Source organism: Diabrotica virgifera, chromosome 8 (assembly GCF_917563875.1).
Source record: "Diabrotica virgifera virgifera chromosome 8, PGI_DIABVI_V3a".
Lineage (NCBI taxonomy): Eukaryota > Metazoa > Arthropoda > Insecta > Coleoptera > Chrysomelidae > Diabrotica > Diabrotica virgifera.
In genome coordinates, this window is record NC_065450.1 from 20,112,162 (window position 1) to 20,125,326 (window position 13,165).

A 13,165-nucleotide genomic window follows, 5' to 3' on the forward strand; every position below is an offset into this window, starting at 1 on the left:
GCGCCCGAATCTAATTCAAATTTAAACATTTTACCTCTAATACTGATATCAATATAAATTGGCTGATCATTATTTGCTGATATACATAATACAGATGATTCAGTTCCTTCTTCTAATGAATTTAAAAATCTATTTCTACATACCCGTTTTAAGTGTCCTCGAACGTTACATAAATTGCAGATATAATCCTTATAGGGACATACTGCAGGCGGATGTCTTTTAGCACACCTGAAACACTTTTGAACACTACCACTGAACTCATCACGATTAAAATCCGAACTATGTCTCTGCATCCCTGAAGTTGAAGGTCTAGTCTCCTTAAATCGCCGTTCTTGTTGATGTGCTCTGCCATGTGATACTTGCAATATTTCCTTACTGCAACTTCCACTCGTTATTTGACACACCTCTCTTTCTTCTACTGGTTCCACTTTCACCACACTTCTGCTATCTACTTCGTTAATGCCAGTTATTGCTGCTTCTTCAATTTGTGCTGTTTCCATAGCTTTATTAAATGTGATATCTGACTTCAGTGCAAATAGCGTATTCTTTACTTTTCCCTCATTATATTTTGAAATAAACATATCTGTTAATTTCGTTTCCAAATTATTTCCAAATTCACAAGTACCGGCTAGTTTTTTTAAACGTACACTCCAATTTTGTACACTTTCACTTTTTGTTTTCGAAGCACCATAAAACTTTGCCCTTTCTACCCACACTAAACAAGTTTTGTTATAGTAGCTATCTAGGCTTTTTACAATGACATTAAATTCACATTCTTCAGGTTTTTTAGGCACGGACAAGTCGGATAGCAAGATATAAGCTTCTTCTGAAAGGCTATATAACAAAATAGCTCTTTTAATATTAACATCTGTAATTTCTCTAGCGATGAAATATTGTTCTAGTCTTTTTATAAACACATTCCATTCACAAATTCTGGGATTAAATTCCAAATTTAACGATAAATCTAATTTCCCGTTTTTCGACATTTTGTATTCACTTATACACACTTTAAAAACGTTTTTATCTTCGTCGCCATGAAATGTTCTGCACAAAAACACTTGGATGAACCCAAAACAAATCTTTATTGGACTACATATCAAATACAACTGGTTAATTCTTTTACCTGTAACTGACTAAAATATAATGCGATAATTAGCAATACATGAGCGTCGCCAGTGGGGTTTATAATTACATGGCCAATACATTACAGCAGGTTTCGAGCATCTAGTTTATTAAGTCTGGCCCAAGTATACTTTCGCTAACTTAGCATCATCAAGGGCATCTCAAATAAGCCAAAAAAACGCCATTGTATCAAAATAAGTAGGTGGAAAAAACTTTGACAAAAAATCGAAGTTGAAGTTAAACAAAAAGAATTACTTGAAGACTTACCTACTTAACACTTACTTGAAGACTACCGCCATAATAAGGAACTGTCATTAGTGTCATTCATTGCTCCTTCATTTTGACTTGCTAAGATTTAGCATAATTTTTATTTGATTGATTTTGATCTGTTTGTCCTTTGTCCAGTGTTTGTTATATGTATTTATTAGTTTCAAATTTTTAAAATTTCTTGCCAATGTTGCACTTTGCTGGGATATCTTGCTAATTTGACGAAGTAAGTCTACGCTATTTTAATTTTTTGTTTAACTTCAACTTCGATTTTTTGTCAAAGTTTTTTACACCTACTTCTGTTGCTACAATGGCGTTTTTTTGGCTTATTTCAGATGCTCCTGATGATGCTAAGTTAGTGAAAGTATATTTGGGCCAGGTTTAATAAACTATGGAGATCTTATCCAAAAACATTGAAGATATTCAAAACTTAAAGAAATAACAAGAATCTTATAATAAACAGAATCTATGTTCCACGGGTAGACAAATATGCATATCTTGGAACAATGACTAACTTTACAAATGATTACTTCCAGGAAATCAAAATCTGAATATAAAAGGCTAGAGCCATTTAAAAAAAAGAATGTGTGTGTACTTGGTACGCACGTAAAAAGTTATACTTCTATTATGTAATTTCAACGAAATTAATATACATAATATATATGTACTTTAAACAGTTTATTTATACCTATTTTATTTAAATATTAAACTAATTTTAATACTTAATAGTTTCCAAAAAAATTTATTAACAATACCAAACATTAAAAAAATTAAAGGATACAACACACACAAACACGTCGAAAAATGCCACAAGAAATTATTTCTGAACAATATAATTGTTGGCAGAAATTTTGACCAAATACGCATTTTCTGAAAAAAAAAGATGTATACCTATAACAAATACACTTACAATCATAAAATGTATAAAAAAAATTAAAAAAAAAAAATAAAAACTCGCATTGGGATTCGAACCCGCACATTTTAGCGTGCTTAGATTTATAATCGGAGCCCCTACTCATTTACCCATCTACACATATCTGTCATTTGGGATGATAGGCGAGCTGAGCTGATTCTGAATTTAATTAAATTAGTTTGATTTTTGTGAAATTAAAATATTAAAATACAACAATACATAGAGTAAGAAAATTATCTAAATCAAAGCATTACCTACTAGGTAGGTAATACCTATTTTCCATTTTTCAAGTAGGTAAGTACCTATGTAATTTTTTTATTACATTACTGAAACATTTTCAATTACGTACCTACCTGTTGCTTATAAAAACTATTTAAAAAGTCGCTACAATAAAATTATAAGCTTGCTTTTGTCTGTGTCCTCACAACAATAAAAACTAATATACACAACACTTGTTTACCCATAACCATTGATGTATTAATAAAATAACCACATATTGAACAATTATATTGTTGATAGGTCATTGTAATTACCCAATCAGAGCACATTTAACGGTTCAGCTGCGCTCAGGATCAAGACTTTTGATGAATTCGCGCACATATAAATTTACTCCCAACGCGCCTAAAGAAGTATAACTTCAAAAATGACAAGATCTCTGTACACGACATTTAAAGTTGGAACTAAGAGTTAAGTTGATGAGGTGCTAAGTTTTTTTTTACTTTCTTTCATTGAATTGAAGTTTTTACCTTATGAAATTTGGAATTCATAAAATTTGGAATTCATGAAATTTGGAATGGTGAAGCGTATTCCTTACGGATAACGAATGGATTTTTTCAACACAGATCCATCCATAAATACACATGGACGCAGCCAACCCGACAATTGAAATCGATTATAGATTACGTCATCATGAAGCAGAAATCATCAATTGTGACGAAAGATGTACGAGTCTATAGAGGTGCAGAATGTGGAACTGACCACTTTTTACTCAGAGCAGATCTATACTTTCCATATATCTTGAACAACAAAATTGAAGAGACCCAGGAAGAGATTACAGAAGAACACCAGCCTCAGTACAAATACAACATCGACGCACTGAAAGATAATTCAATCTCCTTTCTTTTTAAATTAAGACTGAGCCAAAAGATAACCAATACACAGTTTAATACAAGAACAGCAGATGAAAAATATGATCGGCTAAAAAAGTGCTTACATGAAGCTGCATTCGAAGCGTTAGGGGAAAAATCCTCAAATAACACTAATCACCCTTGGTTTACAGATTCTTTAAAAGAAAAGACGAGGGAAAAAAAAGAAGCATATCAAAAATGGCTCAGTACCAATTGCTCAGAAGACCGAAAAACCTACGCAAGAATAAGAATGGAAACAAAAAAAGAAGTGATTAAAACCAAAGAAAATATGTGGCTGAAGAAATGTGAAGAAATAGACACTCTTATGGGAGGAACAAAAAGCAGAGAAGCTTGGAGAACAATATCAAATACAAGACAAAACGTACAAGAAAGATGCCAGATATCCCTTATAAGTGTAAACGAGTGGGAAACATACTTTAGAAACCTATTGCAAGAGAATAGACAGGAATATGTAAGGCAAACCATCATCGCCCCAAACAACCTGGAACAACTAGAAGATATAACTATTCGAGAACTAGAACTAACGTTAAGAGAAATGAAAAACAATAAAGCTCCTGGTCCCGGAGGTATTCCAATTGAACTCATTAAGCACAGCACGACACAGGCAAAAGAAATTTTAGTTGAAATATTCAACGGATGCCTTTCAGGCAATAGTGGCGTGCCCTCTGAGTGGAAAAACTCCATAACTACCCCTATATACAAAAAGGGTGGTAGAAAAAATTGTAATAATTACAGAGGCATTAGTGTGACCAGCTCAGTTGGAAGACTGTACGGACGAATAATAAAGAAACGGATAGAAAAGGAGTGGCAAGATTCCGAAGAACAAAGTGGATTTAGGGCAGGTAGATCATGCACAGATAACATTTTCTGCATAAGGCAATTGCTACAAAAACGTTCTGCTAGAAATCTAGAAACTCACATGGTATTTGTAGACTTAAAAAAAGCATACGATACCGTTCCCAGAGGAAAAATGTTTGAGGTATTACAACAAACCACTTTAAATAGAAAATACATCCAAACAATAAAAGATCTCTATGCTAATGCAACAACAGCAATTAAAATTGGAACGAAACTTTCAAATACCTTTGAAACTTCGAAAGGCCTTTTGCAGGGATGCTGTCTGTCGCCCACTTTATTTAAAATTTACCTTACACATGTGTTAAAATATTGGACTAGGAAATGCCAAACAATGGGGATACCAGTAGGAGATTCTTATTTGTATACGTTGCTATTTGCTGACGACCAAGTTGTGATTGCTGCTGATAAAGATGACGCCAGTTACATGATTAGAAAATTGAAAGAGGAGTACCAAAAATGGGGTTTGGAAATGAGCATGGAGAAAACTGAATACCTTGTAGTCGGAGGTGATACTGAAGACTTAGAATTAGAAGGGGAATACATAAAAGGATGTGATGAATTTAAATATCTAGGTTCAATTTTTGACAAAAACTCCACATGCGATCAAGATATAGAATATCGAATAAGCCAAGGAAGAAAAGCTATAAAACAGCTAAATGGCATTTGGTGGAGTACAGGACTGCAAAATCAGACAAAGAAAAAAATCTACCAAACTATCGTGGAAGGAATTGTCCTGTACAACTCGGAAGTGTGGGAAGTAAAAGACCGACAAAATAAAAGACTTCAAGCTTTAGAAATGGACGCGCTTAGAAGAAGCTGCAGAATATCTAAACTGCAGCATATCCCAAACGAAGAAATAAAAGAAAGAATGGAAGTAGAAAAGGATATTATAGACAGAATAGAACAAAAAAGATTAATATGGTACGGGCATGTCCAGAGAATGGGACCAACAAGATGGCCCAAGAAAATGATCCAGTATGTACCACCCGAGAGAAGAAAAAGAGGCAGACCGAAGAGAACATGGATACAAGATGTAGAGAAAGCAATGAACAGTAGACAACTCAACGAGGAAGATATTCGTGACCGAAAAGCATGGCGAATAGGATGCGGGAAACGGCGAATGCTGTAGAACACCCGATATATATATATAAATTTGGAATTCTGGAGCACAAATACTTACGATGTCGGGATAGTATCAGGAGGTTTTCCTGGTTTTCCCTGTCGTGTTCATATTGACAATGATATATCGAATTCATCTCCAAATGCCAACATTGGTCCAAGAAACAAATTCGACATAACATCACCAACACCAACACGGCGAGCATGAGACTTTATGTGGGTTCTTGTATTCTACTCCTCTGCATTCTCCAGGCATATGGTACACTATCAGTAAAAAGGAATGAATTTCGGTATAAATACTTTATTTTCTCATTTCATTGGTTATAATTTAGGATCTACATTATAGTCACTGTGAAGCTAATTTATATAAAAAAACTGTCTCTGATGACAGGCAAATATAAGATTCAATTAAAGACTTAGCTTGTGGTGTGAAGGTTTCTTCCGATGCTGTTCTAGGTTTTCTACAGCTCCAGATCTTCTTAGGGAGGTGTCAGGTGGTAGTTTGACGTACTGATAGTTCGGTGGTTGCCTCCGCAGCTGTCTAACTATTCGTCGAACCCATGGGTGATGGTCCTGAAGAACTGCTATTTACCATTTGCGATGTAATTTACTTTATGGGGAACATTCTGTTATCAGGGCCAAAACAGACGATGTAAAGCTAGGGCCACGCCCTTCTCCTGGGTGCCTAGAAGAGAAATAAAGATGTAGATAACCCGTAGAATAAATTTATGAAGGGCCCCTACTACCCAAGTCAACAAAACCCTAATATTCCCCACCAGCAGCACAGAAAATCTTAGAGGTGACTTCTAAACCAAATGTAAACCCCAAGTGTTTTAATTTAAACACCCCAATTACAAAATACAATTACATAAATAAATAAAAATAAATTCATTAAATCCCACATATTTCTATAAAATTAACGTACTAAATTAAACTTGAAAATAATTAATATTTAATACAACTGCTGATGCTAATGAATTAGCATTCACGGAAAATAAATCAACAAATACTCCAAAATTATTTTCTTATTGGATGAATCAAATTTGCAATACAAATAGGTAAAAACCTAAATATATTCTGCAAATTCGAGTTAGTCAATTAATAAAAAATATGATCTGAAAACTAAACGATAAAAACACAAAAACAACTTACCAATTATGTCTGCAGTTGTTCGATGCCTACCTAGTTGGCGAAGATTATAGAAATGAAGTAGAAAGGCACCAGCATGGTATTTATGAAGGTAAAAGAAATTAATTGAAGGTCAGTATTAACTGATAACGAAAAAGACACTCTTATTGAAACTAACAAAGTTGAACGTTTTAAAATTACAAAAAATTAATGGCTTGATAAATAATTTTGCTTCGGAATAAAATATTTAGAAAGAATGAAAACTGGAAATAATTAAAATGTTTAAAATGAAAATGACAATAATATTTTCTCAATAAATATTTTTCGAGATGATGGAAATAAGTTTTCTAATTTAAATCAGGCATCATTAATTTCATCATAGAATTGAAAATGTATATACAGGGTGCACAAAAACAGTATAGATGGAACGACTAATGAATGTTTGCTAAAAATGAAAAACAACAGCTACCTGGGAGGACCTCTAAATGCAGAGTGGGTCTCATTAAAATAAATTCTACAAAGTAGCGGGTTTGCAGGCTACATCCCTCGTGATTTACTATAGAGTCTCTAGCGCGAGAATTTTACTACCACCGTTGCATTTGGTTGTATTTTTAAAGACAGATCACATGCTATGATTTTTGTGGCATATATTCTTGAGTTGGGTTGATTGCATGTAATTAAATGAACTCTCTTTTAGTAAAGTCGTCCCAGGAATGCAACTCATCAATATTGGCAATATCATTTTAAAGTCTTCTACCTTAAAATGTATAATACATGTCTGAATTGCCGATATAAATGAGTCAGATTAAATAAATTATTAGAAGAATGTTTTACTAAGTAACAACATTTTTGTTTAATTTAGTATTATTTTGTATTTTGACAACGACACCCGACTTGGGCGTCGAAACGTTAATAAAATCATTTTTTTGGTAAAATTTTGGCTTATTTCCCATTGAAAATAGTTGAATATAAAAATGCCACAAGAAAATAGCTTCAGAATAACACGGGGAAAATTTGCTACCAAAATGTTTAATGAAAAACTGCACAACTTTTTAAAATACAATTTGTAGATTGAAATGCAGGAACATTAGGGAAGATGCGCCATATATGTATGAAATACCGTTTTGCATTTGGATTTATAATTATTTTGGATTTAAAAAAAATGTTTGATTCTTTGTTCATAATAAAAATAGGATGCTGCATGCCGAATTAATTAAAAAGTAATATATGAGAAGGAGGAATTTTGGACCCACTATGGAATATGTACATAATATGGAAAATGTTATGCTACTAATACACGGTAACATGCATGTAAATGGAAAAATATAAATGTACAAAAAGTATGAAAATCAAAGACATCTTGTTTCATTTTGGTTCAGAGATGATCAATCATCCCCTTACGTATGTTTCAATCCCCAAACCTCATCATAGGAGCACATGATCACCTCTGGTGATCAGAGAGATGATCAATTATTCTCTTACCTACGTTTTAGTCCCCAAACCTCATCAAAGGGGCACATAATCACTTCTAGTGATCAGAGAGGTGATCATGTAGCCGGTCTGATAAGGTCTGGAATGACTGAAACGTACGTAAGGGAATGATTGATCATCTCTGAATAGAAATTAAACATAGGATATCTTTCATTTTCTCAGTTTACTCAGATTCTGAGTACACTGAACCAACATTCGTGGGAATATTTTCCTAGACGAATAGACTGAATGTGACTGCATATTGTAGAGTCCCTTTTCTCTGATTTATTCGTCGTGTCCTTGCCTTATAATTTACAAAAGGCACAGATAAAGGTTGTAACCAGAAATTGGTTCCACGAGAGGTTTCAAATTTATGGATCTGAGACTTCTTCTTCTAGAAAAGTAATATTTAAAATAGAACATACATGTTTCTTCGTTCTTAATTTTTATATTTTAAACATTAGGATTTAGAGATTTTCTACCCCTTGACAAAATATATTAATTATCTTTGCAAATCTCGCAAACAAAAAGATTTCAAAAATAAAAAAAAAATGTATAAACATTTATAATTTCTTTGCAACACAAAAATGCAGCAGCTGCATACTTTTTCTTCTTCTTCTTCTACGGCACTACAGCCCGAATTGAGCCTTGGCCTCCTTTATTTTTTGCCTCCACCCTTGCCTGTCTGTGGCTGCTCTTCTCCATATACGGACTCCTAAAAGGGCTTGTGCGTCGCTGTTTACTGTGTCTTCCCAGCGCTTCCGTGGCTTCCCAACCGGTCTCTTTCCTTGCATTCTAGCATTCAGTGCTCGTTTTGGTAGCCTATCCTCTCCCATTCTTATCACATGTTCGGCACACTGCAATATTTGTATTCTAATGAAGTCTGACAGGGGCGTTTCCTTATAAAGTTGATAAAGCTCGTTGTTGTATCGACTTCTGAAGGTTCCGTTTTCCCTCACAGGTCCTAGTATTCCGCTAAGTACTTTCCTTTCGAATGTGTCGAGTTTGTTTTTGGATGTTTCTTTCAGGACTCAGGCTTCATTGCCATAGCTTATTATTGGTCGAATTAAGGTTTTATAGATTCTCATCTTTGTATTTCGGTGGACACTTTTAGACCGAAATATATGGGAGAAGGCAAAATAAGCTCTGTTTGCCTGCGTTATTCTCTTCCGTATTTCTCCATCTTCTGATCCGTCGGCATATATTTCTACTCCCAGGTATGTAAACTTTTCAACCGTTTCAATGTCATCTTCATGTATAATGTTTTCTGGGACTATATTTCTTCTCGTCTGAGTCATTATCTTTGTTTTTTCTGTGTTAATTTCCAGACCTAGCATATTTGTTTGTGTTTTTAACTCTGCATATGTTTCCTGTGCTCCAGTTGATGTTCTGCTGCACGAAAATGCAGCAGCTGCTTACTACTCTGGTTAAATCGGAGAGTACAGGAAGAGTCTATACCGGTTTCGGAAGTCTTTTCCCCCTCATCAGTAGTCCCATATCCTCTTATCTCCGATTTCTCCAGGTATCACATTTTGGGCCTTTCCAAATTGCAAAGAAAGAAATGTCACAGATGAACTAGAGCCATCTACCGAAAAACAAAGTAAGTTATCAATCGATGTAGCACAGAAAACGACAATAAATACCGTTCCCATACCACCAGATTGACAACAGATGGAATACTTTCTTTGGTTACACCTCCTCAGATTTTCAAAATTGATAAATCAAACAGGAAATTAAGTTTTGCTTATTTAAAATTCTCTCATCTAAATTTCCTCGGCATACTGTGTGATTTATAAATTTTGAAAATCTCAGGAGGTGTAACCAAAGAAAGTATTCCACCTGTTGTGAATCTGGTGGTATGGGAACGATGTTTATTTTCGTTTTCTGTGCTACTTCCATTGATAACTTACTTTGTTTTTCGGTAGATGGCTCTAGTTCATCCGTGACATTTCTTTCTTTCAATTCGGAAAGGCCCAAAGTGTGATACCTGGAGAAATCGGAAAGAAGAGGATATGGGACTACTGATGAGGGGGAAAGACCTCCGAAACCGGTGTAGACTCTTCCTGCACTCTCCGATTAAACGTGAGTATTATGCAGCTGCTGCATTTTCGTGTTGCAAAGAAATTGAAAATGTTTATACATTTTTAATTCAACACCAAAGAACTCTTTGATAAAGTCAGACTACTCACACGTAAATTCAAACAGAAATCTTGGTCTATCAAAGATGATGAAGGTAATGTACATACGGATTTGGACAAGGTTATTGATGTTTGGAGGGCGTATTGTAAGTCTTTATACGCCAATACGGACCAGATGCCGGCGGACACCCCGTTTGTACCTGACTGCCAGACCTCCACTTTCCATTCTCCTTCAACAGAGACACACCACACTAGTTTTGAATCTGAACCTGACATACTTTTTTCCGAGGTGGAATTCGCTTTAAAAAGACTTAAGTTAAACAAAGCAGCAGGATATGATTTCATTACTGCAGACGTCTTGAAGCATCTTCCGGAATGTGGAGTGAAAATATTACATCGATTGTGTAATGAAATATGGCACACAGGCGTTTGGCCTGAGGATTGGAGAAAGACCATAATCATACCTCTTCATAAGAAAGGTTCAACAAATAATTGTAACAACTACAGGCTATTAGCTCTAATATCACACGCCAGTAAAGTGATCCTCTACATACTGCAACGGCGTCTAGAAAACTTCATAAGTTGGCAAATAGCACCTGAGCAGGCTGGATTTGTAAAGGGCAGAGGTACTAGAGAACAAATCCTTAATGTAAGAAACATCATAGAAAAAGCCAGAGAATACCAGATCCCGATATTTATATGTTTCTTCGATTATACAAAGGCCTTTGATAATGTTAGATGAGACAAACTATGGAACATATTGACGACAATGGGTGTACCTAAACACTTGACTCACCTTATTAGCAAACTGTACCAAGATAACCTGGCATATATTCGAATGGACGGATACCTGTCTGACAAATGCACTTTGGAGAAGGGAGTACGTCAAGGATGCGTTTTATCTCCCTTATTATTTAACATCTATTCGGAGTTCATAATGCGCAGAGTCTTGGATGGTTGGGAGGGAGGAGTAAACCTAGGTGGTGTTAAGATACCTAACTTGCGTTTCGCAGACGACACTACACTTCTAGCCTCTACTCCAGAAGAAATTATTGAATTATTAAAAAAACTCGAGGAAGAAAGTGCTAAATTTGGACTCATGGTTAACTACAACAAAACCAAAATCATGGTTATTGATCGCCAACAACAGTTTCCTGAAACCCAAACTATTGCGGGATGCGAGGTAGTCTCATCTATGATATATCTTGGAGCTCTAGTTAACAACACATGCAGTTGTGAACCCGAAATTAGAAGACGCATTCAACTAGCAAGAGCAGCAATGATTGAACTAAACGGGGTCTGGCGTGATCGTCACATTACTATGACAAACAAAAAGAGACTCGTTTCAACTCTGGTCTTTTCCATATTTTACTATGCATGCGAGACATGGACAGTCAAAGAATCAGATAGACGACGTATAGACGCCTTTGAAATGTGGACATGGAGACGCCTGCTTCGAATTCCATGGACGGCTCGCCGTACAAATGTCTCGGTTCTGGATGAAATTAAACCGGATCAGCGTCTCTCCAGTACCGTTTACTCTAGAATTTTAAAGTTCTTTGGTCATATCCATCGGAGTGATCACAAAATGGAGCGGTTGGTGGTCCAAGGAAGGCCTCAGACTCAACGCCAACGCGGAAGCTCTCCACAGCGATGGGCGGACATTACTAAAAAGCTTCTCAACAAACAGTATACTGAGGCAATACATGTAACTGATGACCGCGACCAGTGGAGAAATATTATCAATCAAACTGTCCGAGCTGCTGAAGCCCAATTATGAACCACAACACATCTACTAAGATGTTAATGACTATGATGATGATAAATTCATTTACCCTTTGGTAGGAGTATTAAGAAATCTTTATTGTTGGAACTTTTGCCACGCTGAGCTGATGAGTTGTGACTTATTTTAATTCTCTCATCTTAATATCCTCGGCATCTTGTTCGATTTATAAATTTTGAAAATCTCTGGAGGTGTAACCAAAGAAAGTATTCCACCTGTTGTCAATCTGGTGGTATGGGAACGATATTTATTGTCGTTTTCTGTGCTACTTCGATTGATAACTTACTTTGAAAAAGATATCAGTTTCTCACCCGGACCAATTTTTATGTCACAATTCTTTGTAGACAATCTATTCCATACTCTTCTCTCCTTTTCTGTCATCCAAAAATTTTCTATCGCAATAAAAAGAAGTAGTAACTTCTTCCTCTGGATTCTCTGCTGTAATATCTATCATGTCATCATCATAAAAATCGTCTTTAAGACTTACTTACACTATATTTCCTTCCACTACACCCTCTACTTACCGAACGATTACCGGTATAAGTAATCCCCCATTTGTTGGTCAACAGCTACGGGTGGAGGAACCGACACTTGGTAGGGCACTTCATTGTCCTGAAGCTCGGAAATTGACTCCGAAGACGGATGAGCTAAATTAGCCAACGGAATGTAGATGTGGAAAGCCACGGGATGACTAGCACATTAAAGATCCATAAGGATATCCCCAGGACATCACAATGGCTGAAAACCCAAAACAAACGGCCCTCAGTCCCGGGCAACTCTTAAGTGGGGAGAGGGTGTTAAGAATCCCCTGGTCAGCCAATAATGTCCCAAAAGTGAAAAAGATCGGTACGTGGAACATTCGAAGCATGTATCAAGCAGGCAAGGCAGCAAATATTATTCAAGAAATGACTCGCCTAAACATAGATATTTTAGGATGCAGTGAAGTTCGATGGCCAAATTCTGGCATAAAAATTATAGGTGAACACCATATCTATTATTTGGGAGATGACACAACAAGAAACAAAAATGGCGTAGCTCTGATAGTGAAAAAGGAAATAGCTAAAGCAGTAATATGATTTACGCCCATATCAGACAGAGTTATGCTATTGAAGATTAATTCAAGTCCCTCTAATATAAATATCATTCAGGTCTACGCACCAACATCCGAATCAACTGAAGAAGAAATAGAAAATTTCTACCAGAATCTAGAAAACTCTCT